Raw genomic sequence first — 22,841 nt, forward strand, 5'->3', positions numbered from 1 at the left:
CAATACTTGCGAGATATAATTTAGCTGTTTGGTCTCACCACAACCGCGACCGAGAGAGTGCTTCTTTCTAGGAAATTAAGAAGCTGTTTAATCTATCTGTTGTGCGATTTCAACACCATTGTAATAAGAAGTGACATTGGTGTGAGATACCTTCAGACTGCTGATGCAGGCCGAAAGGCCAAAACACGGCTTGTGTCGAGTCTAATGTAAACCTTCAATAAAGGAGTGTTTGTTGGCACCTTGGAGGTGACAATTTGATTCTTATATCGCCTCCGCTGTGTTTGCTGTTCTGGGTAACTTTTTATAAGAGGTTACTTAGCTTAACAGAGAAGCAATTTGCCTGTTTTAGTAGGGATGTGCATTTGTTTCAAATCGATGCAGAAGAACAGAACCCACACAGTTGAACAGACACACGCACACTCAGCGAGGGTGATGTATGGATAATAGGCGATGGTAAAAAGTCCAAATAGTTTATTAGTATCCAAGACTTGACACAGGCCATGTTTCAGCCTGAGAGGCCTGCATCAGGAGTATTCAAAGGATATATTTTCGAGACTAATCCTTTTGTCATTGGAAGTGTCAATAGAAATGAGTATTATATATTGAAGTATGCTTATAACTCTATATGGTCACGGCTGTCTGACGGAACCCGCCTTACATACAAAGATGTTGGCACCATTCTTGTTTTAGTTGTTCATAAACTAGCACTTAGATGTCCATATTGGATGAATGTCCAAATGCTCATTTTTACAAAGCTGGGATATGAACATTTAAAACTGAAGGGGAAGTGGTCTTCTGGGAGTGCTCTGGGAAGGACATGGATGGGCTAAAAATATGGATGTTCTTTCCTTATTTCAGAATGAGAAGGAGCATCCATGTCCATAATGGTCAATATGTGGGAAGTTAGACCTACAAGCAGACTTTGATGCGAAGGTCAGTAATTGTTTCAGCTTCCATGTGTTCACTGCAAAACGTAACACGGAGTGTGTGCAAAACCTGTGTAGTACATTCAGGGAGTATTTCCAGCATCTACCCTACATGTACTGCACAGCCCCCGTAACCTCATATTCTGTAGTGGTGCCCACCCACTTCCAAACCCATGTTCCCCCCTTCTGGTTCCCCAGCAGGTATAAAGCCTCGTTCCACCCCTCACCAACCGTTCTGATCTCCCTCCTGACCCTCCTTATGATTGATTCCTCTCCTGACTCCCCATGCCTTCTGATCTCCTTTACATACAACCTCTCCCTCAAAACAAGGAGCCATGGCATCCTCAAGCCCTGCCCTCACTCATACCCAAACCCCCCAATCCACTGAGATCTACCTGCACAATAGATGTCCCCTTCCAATGTTCCCAAGTGCCAGTGGTCCCTCTCTGCTGCTGCTTGGGAGGCACCAGGATCCAAGATGGCACCTCTTGCCTTTAACCACTTCCTTGAAACCCCTTTATCATTTTGATTGCCCTTCTCTGTACCCTGCCTAGATCCTATTACTGGTTAGCGACTCCTAATGTGGACCCTACAATTATGCAGCTGTAGTTTGAGTTATTCTTCCCGATGTGCATCACTTCGCCCAAGTACAATTAAATTTTAGCTGCCATCTGATGAAAAGGTAGTACCAGCTTGAGGAGCGGAGGAATAGCCCATTGGTTAGAGCACTGGGCTTGATATCCAGAGGTGCCCAGGTTCAAATCCCACCGCTGCCCCTTGTGATCTTGAGCAAGTCACGTAACCCTCCATTACCTCAGGTACAAAATTAGATCATGAGCCCTGCAGGGACAGGGAAATACCTAGTGTACCTGAATGTGAGCAGAATCCTAATTAGTTAATAATAATAAACACCATAATGATCTTCCTTCCTTTATCTGGTTCTGTTTCTGACAGCGGTGGCTTGGGTGTGCTTGAATTACCAAAAATAAACGAGAGAGTAGAGATGTATGGAGAGGGTGAATGGCATGGGAGAAAGAGTCAGGACCAGGTTCAGGGTTGGAGTTAACAGTGGAGGAGGAAGAATGGCATGAGGTCCTGGGGTGGGGGGCTCAGCTCATCATCTGCATTTTGACTGAACAGCTGCCTCTATTCACGGAGGTTAAATACTTTCTCCTATCTAGTTTCACTGTTGCTTTTACTGAAGCACCCTTGAAGCACTCCGTAGTGATAGAGAATGCAGGAAAACCATAGCACTATTAACGTCTACCACTGATGTGAAAATAAGCATAGTGCTGTGTTTCTTTTGATTAATGCAGTGTGAAAAAAGTAACTAAACAAGGGCCAGTTTGCTTCTTTTTTTGATTCCTCACTGCTGCAGTACCAACTGCGTTTCATAGCTAATCTCCCTGTATCTCTATTCGGTTGTATTTCCTCTGTTTTATCACTCTCCCTGCATCACTGTCAGACGTGCTCTGAAATACCTCCCTGCTATTTTTCTATAAAATTAAACCTTGTGCTTGTTAACATTTCAGTCTCATCAGTGCTTCTCACATTGCTAATTTCTGGTGCCAGAATAAAACCGTATTGGTTTAAACAATCTTAAGTATGAGAAGTTGATATATCCTCTCTCCTCCAGCTTTTTCTCTTTTAATATTTTAATATGATTCTGGTTCACACGCAAAAGTATTTGTTCTCAATCTGCGTCATAAGGGGTAAAAAATGCTAGGTGACATCCAGGCCGGTCCAATCAGGTCAAACCAGGTTAAAAAGAGATAAGGATTAAATACAGAAAACACTATAGTTTTCAAAATACTTTACATTTTCAGTGTGAAAGAACTAGAAGTATTCAAAAGAGCAATAAAACATTCAAAAGTACAGATTGAGAGAAGGGCTATAAGAAAACTTCAATGAGTCTGAATTTCTCCTTGGACGCTCCCAAGTCTATCACCATAAAGTGGAAACAATTTAGTATCACCATGGCACTGCCCCAATCAAGTCATCCCTTCAATTCAATTGCTGTGGCTTAAGGAAACTGCCGAGGATGGTCACTGTGAGGCCTAAATCTCTGACTGAGACTGGGAAAAATATTAACTTCTTAACTTCAAGATTACTCCATAAATGTGGCCTGTTTGGGAAAGTGGCAAGAACAAAGCCACAGCTGAAGAAAAGCCAAGTGCAGGGCAATTCAGGCATGCATATATGTTGAGAAAGCTAACATATATGCATATATAAGTACACTTACAAACATATAGACTAGCATGTCCCCTAAGCACTATTGTGCAAATACCCACTTACCATCCATATTTTATTTATTTATTTGTTGCATCTGTATCCCACATTTTCCCACCTCTTTGCAGGCTCAAGGTGGCTTACATAGTACCGGAAACGGCGTTAACCGATTCCGGTGTGAACAAATGCAAGGTGTGAGCAATATCAAGGTGATATTATGGTAAAATGAGGTACATGTATGGTAAAGACAATTGGGGAGAACTTAGAGAGGGAGAGGGAGAGTTGGGTATGTTTATTTCGGTGTTTGGTTACGTTGTGTCGCAAATGTCCAGGTTTTTTATGTTGGGTCGGTGGGGTATGCCCTTCTGAACAGATCTGTTTTTAGTGCTTTCCGGAAGTTCAAGTGGTCAAGTGTAATTTTTACTGCTTTTGGTAGTGTGTTGCATATGGAGCAGCTGGTACAGGAGCCAACAAGAGGAGGAAAAATTCTAGACCTAGTCCTTAGTTGAGCATATGATCTGGTTCAGCAGGTAATGGTGCTGGAGCCACTTGATAACAGTGATCATAATATGATCAGATTTGATATTGGCTTTGGAGCAAGTAAACACAGGAAATCCAATAGGTTAGCATTTAACTTTCAAAAAGGAGACTATGGTAAAACGAGAAGAACGGTGAAATAAAAACTTAGAGAAGCAGCTACGAAGGTCAAAATTTTACATCAGGCATGGATGCTGTTCAAAAATCCTGGAAGCCCAGGCCAAATATATTTTGTGTATTAAAAAAGGAGGAAAGAAGACCAAATGACAGTTGACATGGTTAAAAAGTGAGATGAAGGAAGTTATTAGAGCTGAAAGAAAATCCTTCAGAAATTGGAAGAAGGATCCGACTGAAAATAATAAGAAACAGCATAAGCAATGGCAAGTCAAATGCAAAGCGCCGATAAGGAAGGCAAAGAGGGACTTTGAAAAAAAAAAAAAAGGTATGTTAATAGCAAGAAGCCAGCAAAAGAATCAGTTGAACTGCTAGATGACCGAGGGGTTAAAGGGGCACTCAGGGAAGACAGCCATAGCACAAAGATTAAATGAATTCTTTGCTTCGATCTTTACCGAGGAAGATTTGGGAGAGGTACCAGTGCCAGAAATAGTATTCAAAGCTGATGAGTTAGAGAAACTGAATGCAAACTCTATAAACCTGGAGGATGTAATGGCATAATTTGACAAATTTAAGAATAGAAAATCTCCTGGACTGGATGGTATTCAGATAGAATTGAAAATGAACTTGCAGAACTATTGTTAGTAATGTGTGATTTATCTTTAAAATCAAACATGGTATCAGAAGATTGGAGGGTAGCCAATGTGATGCCAGTTTTTAAAAAAGGTTCCAGAAGAGATCTGGGAAATAATAGGCCAGTGAGCCTGATGTTAGTGCCGGGCAAAATGGTAGAGACTAATACAAAGAACAAAATTACAGAGCATATTCAAAAGCATGGATTAATGAGACAAAGTCAACATGGATTTTGTGAAGGGAAATCTTGCTTCACCAATCTACTACATTTCTTTGAAGGGGTGAACAAACATGTGGATAAAGGTGAGCCGGTTGATATTGTGTATCTGGATTTTCAGAAGGCGTTTGACAAAGTACCTCAGGGAAGATTCCAGAGGAAATCGGAGAGTCATGGGATAGGAACATTGAACATCTACCCAATGGAGAAGGGTAGATAGGGGGGTTCCACAGGGGTCTGTGCTGGGACCCCTGCTTTTTAAGATATTTATAAATGATCTAGAGATGGAAGTAACTAGTGAGTTAATTAAATTTACTGATGACACAAAGTTATTCAAAGTTGTTAAATTGCAAGAGGATTGTGAAAAATTACAAGAGGATCTTACAAGACTCAGCTACTGGGCATCCAGATGTGAGCAAGTGCAAAGTGATGCATGTGGGAAAGAGGAACCTCGAATTATAGCTACATAATGCAAGGTTCAACTTTAGGAGTCACCAACCAGGAAAGGAATCTAGGCATCATCGTTGATGATGCTTTGAAATCCTCCGCTCAGTGTGCGGCGGCGGCTAAGAAAGTAAATGGAATGTTAAGTATAATTAGGAAAGGAATGGAAAACAAAAATAAGGATGTTACAACGCCTTTGTAACGCTCCATAGTGCAACCGCACCTTGAATATTGCATGCAATTCTGGTCACCGCATCTCATAAAAGATATGGTGGAATTAGAAAAGGTACAAAGAAGGGTGATGAAAATGATAAAGGGGATGGGACAACTTCCCTATGAGGAAAGGCTAAAGTAGCTAGGGCTCTTCAGCTCTGAGAAAAGACGGCTAAGGGGAGATATGATAGAGGCGTATAAAATACTGAGTGGAGTGGAACGGGTAGACATGAATCGCTTGTTTACTCTTTCCAAAAATATTAGGACTAGGAGGCATGCAATGAAGCTACAAAGTAGTAAATTTAAAGCAAATTGCAGAAAATATTTCTTCACTCAGTGTGTAATTAAACTCTGGAATTCATTGCCAGAGAATGTAGTAAAATAAGTTAGCTTAGCGGGGTTTAAAAAATGGTTTGGATGGTTTCCTAAAAGAAAAGTCCATAAACCATTATTAAAATGGACTTGGGGAAAATCCACTGCTTATTTCTGGGATAAGCAGCATAAAATATATTGTAGTGTTTTGGGATCTTTCCAGGTACTTGTGACCTGGATTGGGCACTGTTGGAAACAGGATACTGGTCTTGATGGACCTTCGTTCTGTCCCAGTATGGCAATACTTGTGTACTTAACATTTACCTTCTGTTCTCCCTCACCCTCACAAATGGTCCAGCATTTACATTCTCCCCTCCCCACCCTCACAAATAGTCCTTCTTCCCCCACCCTATCAAATAATCCAGCATTTACTTTCTCCTCCACTACCCTCACAAATAGTCCAGCATTTACCTTCTCTTCCCCCGCGACCACAAAAATAATCCAGCATCTTACCCCCCTATCCCCTCTGCAGCCGGCGACCAGGCATCTCCCCTTGTTTCTCTTGATTCTCCCCCTCCCCCCATGTACCTTTTAAAAGTTTTCTTGCCTCTAGCGATAAGCAGCAGCGACCAACAATTTCATACAGCTTGCTTGTGCCAACCCTGAAGCCTTCTCTCTGACGCTTTCCGTCTTTGTGGAAACAGGAAGTTACATCAGAGTGAAGTTTCCAGGATTGGCGTGAGCAGGCTGTATGAATTGTTGGTCCCTGCCACCGGTCATTAGAGACAAGAAAACTTACTCCATTCTGGCACAAATTAAGCTGGCCCAACTCCTGTGACATACCTGGGGAGCAGCCTCAGCACACCATGGTCGAAAAACATTGCTTTAAAGCCTTTTAAAAAGAAATAACAGTTTAATCTACCTCCTTAGATTTCTGTACAATCAACCACTGGTAATACAATGCATGGGGCAGATGCTGCATACTCAATGTAGGGTGAACAGGGTGAATTTCAGACAGAAACCATGGAAAATCAATCAGTTCAAACTACGCTGGGAAGCCAGCTGCCCTCTGCACCAAACTTCTGCTAGCAGGTTGTAAAGAAACCCACTCCAGGACTGAGAATTCTCAATATAAAAGCTTTTTGTTTTATTCACATATTTTATTGATTTCGAGATGATAGAAACAAGATTACAGCTACACAGTTATTTTCATGTCATAACAAAGCAATATAATTTGCTGCAATATTGAATTCAAGATGTACCAAACATGCCATGCAGTCGTTCCCACATATTATATGTATATTGTCAAAAAATATGTTCCAACAATAAAGTGTTATCTGCTATTCATGAGTAATTTGCTCGTTCATATCTCCAACGGAGGACAATGTAGGAATGCTAGCTGGGGGCGTTCAGAATGCAGGAGCCATAAGCCACAGAAAACTTCTAACTTCTAACCTATCCTCCCTCTTGCAGGAAGTCGAACTGAGGTCAGTGTTACTGTGTACACAGCTCTCACTGATACCAGAGCTGAATTTCACTACAGCCTCTTAAATCTTGGAGGAAAAAAAAAAAATCGAAAACTTTCTGTACCGTAGGTTTCATTCCTTAGCTGGTGTAGATAACGTGGTAGTGTCAAAACCTGGGGAAATACCCTCCAGGGTTAATTACAAATGCTTTATTACATCTTAAACAAATACATCACATGACATTTATTTAAAAAAAAAAAAAAAACCAATGTAAACCATGCTGTTTGGTCTATTTCTGTTCATTCCGTTGACTATTACTTGCTCACAAAGGCAAGAATTCTTGATGAAAAATAATAATCCTTAACAACACAGGTGCACTGTGAAAGTTAAAAAAAATGCCCAGGAATAAAATCTCTAAAAGAAAGCATCTTGCGGCCCATTAAAAAAAAAAAAACTGGCATCAAATTTTACTGCAGTATCCAATTCTGGCATCAAACACTGAGAGGCTGAACATTGGATGTTTAATGAAATCTACCGGTCGACTTTTTCTCAGTTCCTCATACACTCCTCCAATGAACAGTTATTTTCAGAAATCCATCACCGGCCTTCCAGCAACCGCACGCCTTCTCTACGACTCCATAGTTTGCTATATGCTTCATCAGGAGGAACAAACGTGCAGCCGGGAGGGCCAAAAAGCTCCAAGTCCAGAACGATGAGTGATCGCTCTACAAACACTTTGCTAAACGGTCGCTGGAAGGCCAGTGGAAGCTATGACAGTGTCACAATGTCGCAATGTAGTGTTGTGACTTACAGTAGGTTGATTTATAGCAAAAACTATAAAATACATCTTCCAAACTGGACTAGATGGTGCCATTTTAATCCACTGGTAACAGAAGATGAACATTTTACTGTCATCAAGACTAGTCCAAGGGTATCTAGCAGCCTAGAGCCTAGGCAAACCTTCAATCGTGGGCTCCCCCTCCCCACACCCCTAGGGATGCTTATAGACCTAATCCTGTAGTTCAGCATCTCCTCTTTCCTTCCCTCCCCTCCCCATCGGTAACCATCACCTCTTTTCCCCACCCAGTGGTGTGCTGGAGCAGGCTCTCACAGGCTCTCGAGAGCCGTTTGTTAAGTTTTTAAGAATTTTGGGAGCCGGTCCTCGATGGCTACTTTAACAAATGGATCCCAAAATGTGGGCTTGGGCCCCTCCTGAATTCTCTTTTACTTTGCTGGCGAGAGAGAGCCCCCTGTTAACAATTTACCAGCACACTCCTGTGACCCCACCCCTCCTTTGGTCCAGCATCTTCCCCTCCTTCCCCCCTCTTCCCATGGGTCAAATCACTCATCTCTCCTTCCCCTCCCTATCCCCACTTGGATCCACCATATCTCCTCCCTCTCCCTATTTTCTCCCCCTCCCCCAAGCCCAGGATCTCATCTCCCTTTCCTTACCTCAGTCCCATGTCCAGCATGCCCCCCTCTGCTGTTGCCCCCCTCACCGCCACTATTGCACCTCTTCCAGGACCACGTCAAAGGACTTCCTGGCAAGAGAGTAAAGAAGGAACTAGTGCATGTGCCGGTGCCTTGAAAGTGGCCTGGGAAGAGTTGCAACGGTGAGGGTGGGGGGGGGGGGGGGGCAGCAAGGAGAGCGTGCTGGACATTGGAGTGAGTTAAGGAAAGAGAGATTAATGCTGCTATTCTGCCATGTTGCTACCATAAGTGGGTGCCTGGTTCACCTAGTGGCAGGGCTAGGCCTGACTCACAGAATTCTGACTGCAAGCTCACTTCGCTTAGAGGAGTGGCCTAGTGGTTAGGGTGGTGGACTTTGGTTCCTGAGGAACTGAGTGCGATTCCCAGCACAAGCAGCTCCTTGTGACTCTGGGCAAGTCACTTAACCCTCCATTGCCTGCCGCATTGAGCCTGCCAAGAGTGGGAAAGTGCGGGGTACAAATGTAACAAAAATAAATAAAAATTAGATCCCATGACAGAATATTCACCTTTATCATTAGCAGTATAACTGAAATGCTTTAAATCACATTAAGTGTCAGCAGCTTACATGTTAAGCATTGGAATTTCATTGGAGAGATTTAAAAGCTGGAATGTGCTTTTTATTTACCCTTTGGGGGTGGAGGAGATCATAGAGGCCAATACAAAGATTGTACATACATAAACAGAAAAGAGCCAGAACAAAGAAAAAGAATAATCTTTGTTTTTAAAAACAGTTCATCTGTTTGAAGTAAAAAAGTTGTGAAGCCAGAAGCAGAGTCATATCAGCCAACACGATCTGAAATAATTAATCATATCCATTTCACCCCATCGCTCTCATCACTACAACCAAATGCACTGTTTTGACAGAGATTGCTGGAGTCCTCCATGGAAGCACAATTTAACGCCATTGGCCAAACCTCAGCAGCTGAATTTTCATGCCAGTTTGTTGGGGAACTCTTTCCCTCAAGCCCAGGTCAACACCTGAGCAGAGAGATGTTTTCCATCAGGCTGGGGAGCAAGCCATGCTTGACAGTAGTGATATTGGTCATTCATGGCCAATGATGTGTTGTGCAGCGGCCAAATCAATCTTATTTCTGGTAGCATGGATTTGATGTTAATTTTAAGGGATGTTTATCTTAGATTATGTTGTATTGTTTTCTTTGTGTATTTTAGCTGATTGTATCCTTGTTTGAGGATCATTTGATTGTAATTGGTTATGCTGTATGTGGAAATTCGCTTAGGTTTTTAAAGATAAAGCAGAGTACAACTTTTATAATAATGTTAGCAGAGTCACGTTGCCTAAGGTTCAAACTCAGATTGTGAGGCCTACGGTACCTGAATGCAGTGGCGTAGCTACGTGGGGCCAAGGGGGCCTGGGCCCCCGTAGATTTGGCCCTGGACCCCCCTGCCGACGACCCTCTCGACCCCCCCTCCCGCCGCCAACCCTCCCCCTCCGCCACCGTCTCCTACCTTTGCTGGCGGGGGACCCCAACCCCCGCCAGCTGAGGTCCTCTTCTTCCAGCGCAAGGCTTCGTTCTGTTTCTGAGAGTCTGATGTCCTGCACGTACAATGTGCAGGACGTCAAACTCAGAAACAGAACGAAGAAAGAAGAGGACCTTGGCTGGCGGAGTTTGGGGTCCCCCGCCAGCAAAGGTAGGCAATGGCGGCGGTGGGGGAGGGTTGGCAGTGGGAGGGGGGTCGAGAGGGTTGTCGGCAGGAGGGGGTCAAAGTTGTTGGTGGTGGTGGCGGCGGTGGCGGGGGGGGGGGTCGGAAATGGCGGGGATGGTCGGCGGTGCCAGGGGGGGCTAAAATTTGCCCCCTCACCTCGGGCTCTGGACCCCCCTCCCGCCGAAGTCTGGCTACGCCCCTGCCTGAATGTATACCACTTCAGTAGCCTTTGGGCTTGCAGGTGGTGTATGAGAAATTAAGGGGTCCTTTTACTAAGGCGCGCCGAAAAATGACCTGCGCTGGTGTAGTCATGTGTTTTGGATGTGCACAAGTCCATTTTTCCAGCATGCCTGCAAAAAAGGCCTTATTTTTGTTGCTGAAAATGGACACATGGAAAAATTAAAACCAGCACGCATCTATTTTCGGCGTAAGAACTTACCGCCACCCATTAACTTAGCAGTAAGGTCTCACGCGTTAACCGGGTGGTAACTGTCAGCACACGTTCACTGCCGATTACCGCCAGGTAAGCACCACACATTAGAAAATTTGTACCGCATGTTTTGGACGCATGTCAAAAATGAAATTACTGCTCAGGGCACACGGTAGCAGGGCGGTAGTTCCAATTTGACGCGTGATGAATGCGCATAGGCGCCTATGCGCCTTAGTAAAAGGGCCCCTAAATGAATTAATGTAGACTGGAGGCAGTACAGGATACTGTTCAAAGGCAATGGTGCAATGCTAAGAAGTTTAGCCACACCAAGTTCTATAACTTTATTATGTTGACTTCCAGTCGCGGTTGCACAAAGTTTAGAACCCTATTTTGGCAAGAATATAAGGATCAAAATTGAGATATCTAGGTCAGGATGAGCTGATGGCATTTTAGAAAAGGATCTGTTGACTTAGAGTCTTATCTAAAATACCTGAAGGATGCATGTGGATATGCTGGCTACATACAGTCAGAGCAGCCATTTTACAAGTATAAACTTGCATGGTGTATTGTCAGCCATTTTGTAAACCTACGTGTGACTGCTGCCAATTAGACATAGAGGCTACAATTGTCAATTAATTTGAAGAGGAAATAAACAAGGTGAATTAATGAGCATATATCCATTAATCCATCCTGTAAAGGTTGACAGAAATGATTACTTTTAAAAAGTAGCTACCTGTAAAGGAATGGATAAAACTACTAACGTGAATTTTCCCAGATAAATGGATATTCTCTTTGTGAAATAGGTAATACATGTTTATATTTTAGTCCCAACCAATCCCATAAGAACATATGAATAACCATAATGGGTCAGACCAATGGTCCATCTAGCCCTGTATCCTGCTTCCAGCAGTGGCCAATCCAGGTCACAAGTACCTGGTAGACCCCCAAATAGCAACATTCCATGCTACCAATCCTGGGGCAAGTATTGGCTTCCCCAACCTCAATAGCAGGCTATGGACTTTTCCTCCAGGAACTTGTCCAAACCTTTTTTAAATCCAGATACGCTAACCGCTGTTACCATATCCTCCAGCTTTTACCACATCCACAGCTTAACTATTCGCTCAGTGAAAAAATATTTCCTCCTATTTGTTTTAAAAGTATTTCCATGCAACGTCACTGAGTGCCCCCTAGTCTTTGTACTTTTTGAAAGAGTGAAAAATCGATTCACTTTTACCACTTCTACACTACTTCTTAGAATTTTGTAGATCTCAGTCGTATCCCCCCTCAGCCACCTCTTTTCTAAGCTGAAGAGCCCTAACCTCTTCAGCCTTTCCTCATAATTCTGTGCTCCCAAAGAGTCTCACATACAACCCAAAAGTGAGTGTGGCTATGGAAGGGTCAGGTACATTCCAAAAAATGAAGACACAGAGGTTATAGAACCCTAGGGTTGTGCGCCCTACTTGCAGTCTAGGATTTATACCAGGTTTCAGCAGGCATAAATCCTTCCACCCAAAGTTGGGCACAGGGATAGGCGCTAAATGTTATTCTCCAAAGGGCACTTGGTGCAGAATGCCCTTTATATTATACCAGTAGAATGCAGATTTTTCTGCAGCCAAAATTTGGTCACCATTTACTGAATTTGGCCCTTAGTGTTTTAAGAAATGCTGAGCCCTGGGGGCTGAATATTGACCCCTAGTGGCGTACAGGCCAAAATTTTGTTTTAGATTTCCATGATGTTTCCACACTTTTATTCAATAGTGCACCCTATCACTCTGTTTATTGATAAACAGTGTACATTATTGAGTAATAGTTCACACTACTGAGCACCAGAGCACACTATTAAGCAGTAGGGTACACTGTTGTTCAATAGTGTGTCCTACCACTCTGTCTACTGATAAACAGTGTACATTATTGAGTGATAGTTCACACTACTGAGCACCAGAGCACACTATTAAGCAGTAGGGTACACTGTTGTTCAATAGTGTGTCCTACCACTCTGTCTACTGATAAACAGTGTACATTATTGAGTGATAGTTCACACTACTGAGCACCAGAGCACACTATTAAGCAATAGGGTACACTGTTGTTCAGTAGTGTGTCCTACCACTCTGTCTACTGATAAACAATGTACATTATTGAGGGATAGTTCACACTACTGAGCACCAGAGCACACTATGAAGCAGTAGGGTACACTGTTGTTCAATAGTGTGTCCTACCACTCTGTCTACTGATAAACAGTGTACATTATTGAGTGATAATTCACACTACTGAGCACCAGAGCACACTATTAAGCAATAGGGTACACTGTTGTTCAGTAGTGTGTCCTACCACTCTGTCTACTGATAAACAATGTACATTATTGAGGGATAGTTCACACTACTGAGCACCAGAGCACACTATGAAGCAGTAGGGTACACTGTTGTTCAATAGTGTGTCCTACCACTCTGTCTACTGATAAACAGTGTACATTATTGAGTGATAGTTCACATTAATGAGCACAGTGTATTAGTGTACTCTATATTGCACAGTAGTGTGTGCACTAATGACAACACAGTAAAGAACCTGCCATTTTATGTTTTCCCTTGCCATTTCAGGTTAAAAATGACATGAAACAACAACAAATTCATATCCCCAATGGATACATATATGTATCTGCTCCTCAGAGTTTATAATCTAATTAAGATAGGCTGGCAGGACACCCATAAAAAGAACAAATAAGTGGTTTAGAATTAACAGGGAAACTGACTGGGAAGAACTAGTGAATATGCATGAGAGAGATCTGCATGCATGCTCTTTTCATTGTATGCAAATCTATCTTATGAATATACATTAGGTATAGCCTGAATACTTGAGATATTTGTGGCGCTCATGGACTGGAAGTGAATACCATCAAACTAAACCAGGGGTAGGCAATGTCCCGTCCCCATGGCCACTAGTCCACTTGGGTATCCCTAAAGAATGTGTTTGAGACAGACGTCAACTGTATTGGAAATGATCTCATGCATATTCATCAGCTCTATCCTTAGAACATCAGTAAATCGACGCCCATCTCCTGCCCCAACCTTCAGGTATTACCAAGGATCCTCCTGTCCATTTGCTTACATTTGTGAACTGGCTTAGTATTTTAATTTTTTTTTTTTTTTGGCATGACTATTTGATTCAGAGCCCTGTTTTACCTGCACTGCATGTAGAACTTGTAGTCTGAATTACCCTAACTGAACTGCAGGTCTATACATGTAGTTGGATAAAACCGGGACTGGACTAACCTTCCTGAATAAAAAATGGAGCCAGTTAGCAAATCTGCTAGAAGCGAAACCCTCATGAACTCAGTTGATTGTCAAAGGGATGTTTACACAAAAATTTTTGTGACAGTCAGCTGGGGCTCTTAGCAGAAAACAATTGCTATTCATTAACGCTAATCCCTCTTCAGCCTTCCTTAAACCAATAAAGTAAAACTCTGAAAACAAACATTTAACTGTAATAAATATTAACTGGAAAGGCCATAATATTAGGAGAGTGCTGTCCACTTCATTCACCCCTGGACTTTACAAGAAAATGTGTGTGTGAGTTGTTGAGGTTTTTTTTTTTTTTTTTTTTAAGACAGGGTTTAAAAGCTTTGGGATGGTTGGAGTTCCAGGCTGTACGTGGGCAGAAAGCCAGCTGTTGAAAAGCTTTCTCTCAGAGGGACGGAGCTTGCATTTCTTTCACAAACTTTCCAATTCTTTACATTCCTTCTCATGTAACATCCTGGCTGCCTTCGGAGTTGAGAAACATTAGCAAAGAAAAATAAAACAAAATAAAACTTATTAATCTCTTTTCAAGGTCTGCTTCCAGGCAGAGACAGATCTACTGTGAAACATTTGTTATTGAGTTTCTGTTCCAAATTGCAAAAAACGGTATAGAGTGACTTTGGATATAGGGCAGGCTTAACCGTTAGGCACATTATTCTGTCACCTAGGGCTGCAGCCTCTTGGAGGGTCAAAGAGCCACTGCTGTCAAGGAAAAAACAATAAATGCTGACAGCCACGTACATCTAAAGAACAATTGGGATTAGATTCAATAAATGCTGCCCCAAAATTGCGCACTGAGTGCTATTCTATAAACGGCGCTACTAGTTGGGCGCCATTAATTGAATAGCGCGTAATGTCGGGATCTGTGACTAGGGTTACCATATGGCTCCAGAAAAAGGAGGACGGATTGAGCCAGCCGGGTTTTACTTCCATGGAAGTAAAACCCGGCTGGCTCAATCCGTCCTCCTTTTTCTGGAGCCATATGGTAACCCTATCTGTGACCAACTTTGGGATGTGTTTCCTGTTGTGGAGGAGTAGCCTAGTGGTTAGTGCAGTGGACTTTGATTCTGGGGAACTGAGTTTGATTCCCACTGCAGCTCCTTGTGACGCTGGGTAAGTCATTTAACCTTCCATTGCCCCAGGTACAAATAAGGACCTGTATATACTATGTAAACCGCTTTGAATGTAGTTGCAAAAACCACAGAAGAGTGGTGTATCAAGTCCTGTTTCCTTTCCCTTATGAGTGAGAAGGAAGTAAGGGTGAATCTGTGGTTGTGTTATAAGACTGCCTCATGTGATGTTTGTCACCTCTGCCTGTTGCGTGAAATAGATGGCCTTGTTGTACCTACAATGACTGCAATTTTTAATCAATCTTTGCAAAAAGGGTTTCTCCCAGACGATTTGAAAAGGGCCACTCTATATCCTATTTTGACATCTCAGACATTAGGCTATAGTGAGTTGTCAAATTTTCACCTTATTTCTATACTGTCTGTGTTGGCAAAGTGATTGAGTGCTCAGTTTATTGTCAGCTAAGTGAGTATGTAGATCAGGTGTCCCTTTTGGACCTTTATCAATATGGCTTCCGCAAGGCATACAGTACTGAGATACTTGTGACAGCTACTTTGGATAAACTACGCCATGGTATGAATCAGTGGTGTACCTAACTTACTTGCTACCCTGGGCAAGAGTGTTTTCTTAGATTCCTCCTAAGCCTGTTTCCTCTTAACTTCATCATATGCCCCCTCATTCCAGAATTTTCCTTCATTTGAAAAAGGCTCACCTCCTGTACATTAACGCCACTGAGGTATTTAAACGCATCTATCATATCCCCTCTCCTCTGTCGCTCTTCCAGCCAGTGGTGTAGCCAGCCCCAGTATTTTGGATGGGCCCAGAGCTAACTTAGGTGGGCTCTTCCATGACACAGCACTACACAGCCCTCCCCCTGGAGATATTTTAAAAATTATGGATTTTTTCCACCTAAACTACATCAACATCTGTCCTCCTCTGCAGCGTCCCAGCATCTGCCCGCCCGTCGCTGAACCCCATCCCTTCCTGTGTACCTTACAGGCATTCCCGGCGCCTGAAGTTGATTAAATTGTTGCTGCCTGTGCCGACCCTGAAGGCTTCCATCAGCCAGGTCTCGCCCTCGCTTTCATCATTTCCTGTCTGGCAGGACCCGGCCAATGGAAGTCTGCAGGGCTGGCATAGGCAGCAATAATTGAATTACTGCAGTGCTAGGGGTGCCTGTAAGGTACACCAGGAAGGGACGGGGTTCAGCGACAGGCAGGCAGATGCCAGGATGATGTGGTGGAGGAGGAGAGGTGTTGATGTGGGGTGCCACCGCTAGGTGGGCCTGAGCCAAGAATGGGTGGGCCTGTGCCCACCCAGGCCCACCCCTAGCTATGCCACTGCTTCTAGCGTATACATGTTGAGATCCCTAAACCTGTCCCTATATGTTTTATGATTGAGATCGCTTATCAATTTAGTAGCCGCCTTCTGGACCGACTCCATCCTGTTTATTTCCTTCTGTAGGTGCAATCTCCAGAATTGCACACAGAAGGATTTTGAACATTTGAACATGCTATTTATATGCGTTTGTAGTGGCGTACCAAGGGGGGGGGGGACGGTGGGGGTGGTCCACCCCGGGTGCACCCCAGGGGGGGGGGTGCCGCAGCGCGCGCCTGTGGGCTCCGAGTTTCCTACGCTAACTTCGCTGGTTCGCTGCAGCTCCCTCCCTCTGCCCAGGAACAGGTTACTTCCTGTTCCGGGGCAGAGGGAGCTGCAGTGAGCCAGCGAAGTTAGCGTAGCGAACTCGGAGCCCACAGGCGCGCGCCGCGGCACCCTCCCCCTGCGGTGTGCACCCGGGGGGTTGTCATTTCACCGGGGGGGGGAGGTGTCATTTCGCGGGGGGGGGGGGGGGGCGTTGCACCTGGGAGGGGGGGCACATCGGCAATCCGCCCCGGGTGTCATCGAGGGTAGGAACGCCACTGTGTGTTTGTAACAGGACTCTTCTTTGTATCTGAGTTCTGCACTGCAGCAATATGTTCCATCTTGCACACTGCGCTCTCCACATATTTCTAGACTAGTGGTACCGGGCTTTTGTGCTTTCTGTCTTGAAAGCACGAGAAAGAGTAATTTCACTGTTGCTGGTCCTATGGAGTGGAACACATTGCCATTGGAGAGTCAGTGTGGGAGAAACCTGGTAGCTTTTAAGCTTTTCTTAAACAGCATTTATTATGACTGGCGTACGGATTGTCTTGGCTGGTCTGATAGCCACCGTTTTGACTTAATGTACCTGCAGTTCTAGTTTCTGTGAAGATTTGCTTTTTTTATTGTTGGTGTTGTTTTCATTTATGATTACACTTGTTTTGTTTTATTATTTATTTATTCGTATTTATTTACTGCCTTTTTGAAGGAATTCACTCAAGGCGGTGTTCTCCGCTCTGGATATGGGCGGATTATAAATAATAAATCCAGTGCTTTTTTAATGCCGGTACGCACCAGTACAGCGTACTGGCACCTTTTTTGTGAGGTCCAGCTCACCTGCCCACTCCCGTTTGTGCACCCGTGCTCCCTGGTTTGAAATCTTTAATTTACCCAAAGTCACAGTGAACCGCCAGTAAAAGCAGCAGGCAGGCAGGCACTGGCAGGCAGGCTTGCCTCCTCGTCGTTTCCCTTCCCTTTCAGTGCGTCCCGCCCTCGCAGAAAGGAAATTACATCAGAGGAAGGTGGGACACGCTGAGAGGGAAGGGAAGCGATGAGGAGGCAAGCCTGCCTGCCAGTGCCTGCCTGCCTGCTGCTTTTACTGCCAGTTCACTGCGACTTTGAGTAAACTAAAGATTTCAAGGCAGGGAGCACGGGTGCACAAACAGAAAGTCGGGGAGCTGAGGGAGGCCGGGGGGGCTGGGGTTTGAACGAATCGCTGGACATGGAGGGGAGGGCAGGGCAGGGGAGAGAGAAGAATTGCTGGACATGGAGGGGAGGGGAGGTCAGGGAAGAGAGAATTGCTAGACATGGATGGAAGGCGAGGGCAGGGCAGGGCAGAGAGGAGAATCACTGGACATGGATGATAGGGGAGGGCAGGGGAGAGGAGAATCGCCGGACATGGATGGGAGGGGAGGGCAGGGGAGAGGAGAATCGCTGGACACGGATGGCAGGGGAGGATAGGGGGAAGAGGAGACTCGTTGGACATGGATGAGAGGGGAGGGAAGGAAAGAGAGAAGAATCACTGGACATGGCAGGGGAGGACAGGGTATAGAGGAGAATCGCTGGACATGGGAGGGGAGGGCAGGGGAGAGAGGAGACATGCTGGACATGGATGGAGGGGAGGGAAGACAGGAAGGAGATGCACATGGATGGGAGGGGAGGGCAGGGGAGAGAGGAGAAATGCTGGACATGGATGGAGGGAAGGAAAGAAAAAAGAAGAAGATGCACACGGATGGAGTTGAGGGAAAGGGAAGAGAGGAGAAAATAGACAAAAGCTGGATCCATGTTATGCCTCCTCCAGTCAATTCCACGGAGGAGGACCCAGCTTTTACTTATGGATGTAGGGCAAGAAATGAAGAAGAAAGAAGGAAAGTAAAGAAATAAATGGAAAGGAAGCCCTGGAAATGGAGTTAAGAGAACAGATAGCACCAGAATCAGAGACTGGGACCAATATGGATAGAAAAACAAAGTCGCCAGACAACAAAGGTATAAAAAATCATTTTATTTTCATTTTAGTGTTTGGAATATGTCCAATTTGAGAATTTACATCTGCTGTCTTATTTTGCACTGGGTATACTGGAGCTGTAACAGCTTTCAGAAATTATTTCTAATGAAAAAAAATCACGTTATTTTTTTTTTCTCCTATACTAGTATAATATTTTCAGTGATGTCTGTTTATATGCGCCATGGCTGGTATAAGGGGTGTGGTTAATGTGGGTGTGGCTATAATAGGGGTGGGGCCATATGTGGTGACCCCGCCCATAATGAGTACCGGCACCTTATTTTATACAAAAAAAAGCACTGAATAAATCTAAATCTAAATCTAAATGAGGATTTGTACCAACTGAAGCCTAGTATAACTCCTCGTGTGTAAGTTAGGTGTGGATCCCCCAAATTCTATAATACTGAGTGCATTTTTAGTGAATGTCCCTAACCCACTCATGCCCCTCCATTGACCACACACCTTTTTCAGTTGTGTGCTAAACAATTTGTGCATGCATCTTTATAAAATAGCGCTTAGTGAGATGTGCATGCAAATCCTAATTTGAGCCAATTAACTGCAATAATTGGTTGTTAGCACCCAATTATTGCTAGTTATCTGCTCATAATTCAATTAAATTGCACGCACAAATCGGGCATGCGCCCAAATTTGAACATACCATTTTGAGTGCCATATATAGAATCCGGGGGTTAGTGCATACTTTTAATTGCAGGAGGGTAAATACATAAGTATTACCATACTGGGACAGACTGAAGGTCCATCAAGCCCAGCATCCTGTTTCCAACAGTAGCCAATCGAGGTCACAAGTATCTGACAAGATCCCAAAACAGTACAATACATTTTATGCTGCTTACCCTAGAAATTAGGATTGGATTTTCCCCAAGCCCATTTTAATAATGGTCTATGGACTTTTCCTTTAGGAAGCCATCCAAACCTTTTTTAAACCCCCGCTAAGCTAACTGCTTTTACTACATTCTCTGGCAATGAATTCTAAGGAGGACAATTTGAAATAGCCTGGCTATCCAGGTAAATAGCTTTTGAAAATTGCTTTATTGGGTCAATTTCATTTATTTAAATATTTTCCCACTTATTTATTAACATTTTATTTGGAATTAGTTCATGTCTTTTCAGTAGGGGTTCAAGATATAATAGATTTGTTTTCTAGTCTCTTGAAAGTTCACAATCTAAGCTTGCAGCTTTTATTCAAGGGTGTTAAGCCCTGACACATACTTTGCATGGAAAAAAACCAGGCTATTCTGCCTTTTTGCATGCCGTAACCTGACAAAAGAGAAAACCAAACACTTCCACAAGTTGCAGCAAGACAACACCCACAGGGGAGGTGACCACAAAGAAAAAGTCTGTTCCAGGAATGTGCTGTTCACAAATCTTTATTGACAAAAGCACAGTTCTCAAAATCCAATGCACTAGCTGTGTGGATGGACCCAGATTCTCAAATTTAATTTTTATTTTTTATTTTATTAAAATTTGCTTGACCGCCCTTATCACTAAAGCACTAAATTGTACTCAGGGTGGAGTACAATTTAAAAAAAATCCAACAACATACAGTTCAATAAAAAAAAAAAAAAAGGAATACCATAACATTAAAACAATATATGACATCCAACCAAGAGTCACATACAGTTTACAAATGAAATCAAAACGATCAGCTGCAACAATAAGTCTCTTATATAGGAATCTTCACTGTAGATGAACACATATTTAAGCATCATTAAAGAATGATGGACCCACAAAAGGTTCTTGTGAGGTGAAACTTAGAAATGATGTCCCAATATGAGACACAGTGATAAATATGAGCCACCGCAAAGTGCGAGTGTGATATGCCGCTACTGTGTCTAACCAAACTGACGGCGTTTTCCGCAACAAGTCTATCCGTGCTGCAAAAGCTATCGTAACCTGCTCACTGCTTATTTCTTTAAATATTTTTTTTCCTAGGGGGCATGTCATGGGTGGAGAATGAATTCACTCAAGATATCCAATCTCCTTATAAATATCTTCTACAATTCAGCGAAGAATCACAGTAATTGTGTTGGACAATGAAGGAGTGGCCTAGTGGTTAGGGTGGTGGACTTTGGTCTTGGGGAACTGAGAAACTGAGTTCGATTCCTGGCACAGGCAGCTCCTTGTGACTCTGGGCAAGTCATTTAACCCTCCATTGCCCCATGTAAGCCGCATTGAGCCTGCCATGACTGGGAAAGCGTGGGGTACAAATGTAACAAAAATAAAATAGATACTATTGGAGATTCTACATGGAATGTTGCTACTATTGGAGATTCTACATGGAATGTTGCTATTCAACATTCCATGTAGAAGGCTCTGCGCAGGCTTCTGTTTCTGTGAGTCTGACGTCCTGCACGTACGTGCAGGACATCAGACTCACAGAAGCAGAAGCCTGCGCGGCCACACTGGTGATCTGCAAGGGCCGACTTCTACATGGAATGTTGCTAGTGGGATTCTGGGCAAGTCACTTAACCCTCCATTGCCCCATGTAAGCCACATTGAGCCTGCCATGAGTGGGAAAGCGTGGGGTACAAATGTAACAAAACAAAAAAAAAACCTCAGCAGTAACACACTAAGTCCACAGACTTATGCGCAGAGACTTACAGACTGAAATCGTCATCGGTTCAATGGCCTGCCACATTCCTATGCTACTGTTTTAACATTAAATTAGGCTTTTAGAAACAATGGGTTTGATCCAATAACTAACTTGTTTTACTTGTTTACTTATTTACTTATTTTGCTTCAGGGGCGTAGCCAGTATGGGGCCATGGGGGCCTGGGCCCCCGTAGATTTGCCCCTGGACTAGAACGAAGCCTTGCGTGGGATTGGGAAGAAGAGGACCTCGGTTCGGCTGGCGGGGGTTGGAATCCCCGCCAGCAAAGGTAAGCGGTGGTGGCAGGGGGGGTCATCGGGTTGTCGGCAGGGGGGGTCGACGGCGCCGGGGGGGGGGGGCTAAAATGTGCCTCCTCACCTCGGGCTCTGGACCCTCCCTCCCGCCGAAGTCTGGCTATGCCCCTGTAATTTGCTTAGTACTCATCTTAAAACGTGAGCTCTTGATCTAGTCGGTTTAGGGATGCTCTTCTCTGACACAGCACGTGTTTCGCTAAATGCTTTTTCAAGGAAGTCTCCTAGCATTTGCCATAATCAACCTGCTGACATATTGCCAAACGTGGTCAAAATCACATGGGTGGAGAATGGGCATAGAAGCATTAACTAGTTAGCACATTAAGATTACTGCATACTTACTGGTTAATATAGGGTTAATGTGAGAGCACTGTGCTAGAGTGGAGGAGTAGCCTAGTGGTTAGTGTAGCGGACTCTGATTCTGGGGACCTGGGTTTGATTCCTACTGCAGCTCCTTGTGACTCTGGGCAAGTCACTTAACCCTCCATTGCCCCTGGTACAAAATAAGTACCTGAATATATGTAAACTGCTTTGAATGTAGTTGCAAAAACCTCAGAAAGGCGGTATATCAAGTCCCATTTCCCTTTCCCTATATGAGATTCTAGATGGAATGTTGCTACTATTGAGATTCTGTTGCTACTATTTGAGATTCTACATGGAATGTTGCTATTCCACTATTCCACTTACAACGTGCAGGACGTCAGACTAGAACGAAGCCTCGTTTGATGTAACTTCCGGTTTCTGCGAGGGCAGGACACAGGGAGGGAAGGCCCGAAGGGAGGCGATCTGTGACTGCCACTTCGAATGCGGGGGGCCCGGAGTCGAGGAAGCAGGCAGGTGAGACCAGGAACTGCAGCACCGGTGGCCTGACCCCAGCGCCGGTCCCCCCTTGGAGGCCCGGGGAATTTTGTCTCCCCTGCCCCCCCCCCCTCTCGGCGGCCCTGCATTTCTGCACCCATCTTTGGGTGCCTTTACAGAATGTAGTCCAGTGAATGCAAACACTTATTCACGTTAGTAAATAGACTCCTCTCACCCTTGCACTGGCCCTGTTTGCATACAATACTCTGTGATTTACACAAAAACTGATATTTCCTTTAACATGTCCCCTCTGAGAACGACAAACTACATGAGAAGGGCTGAGTCACCTGGTGGGAAATAATTTTCTCAAAAAGGTTACTTCGGGAGCAGTAACAAAATCTGCATCTGTAGGAATGAAAACAGGAAAATGATAACTAATTTGCTCC

Source organism: Microcaecilia unicolor, chromosome 5, assembly GCF_901765095.1.
Source record: "Microcaecilia unicolor chromosome 5, aMicUni1.1, whole genome shotgun sequence".
Classification (NCBI taxonomy): Eukaryota; Metazoa; Chordata; class Amphibia; order Gymnophiona; family Siphonopidae; genus Microcaecilia; species Microcaecilia unicolor.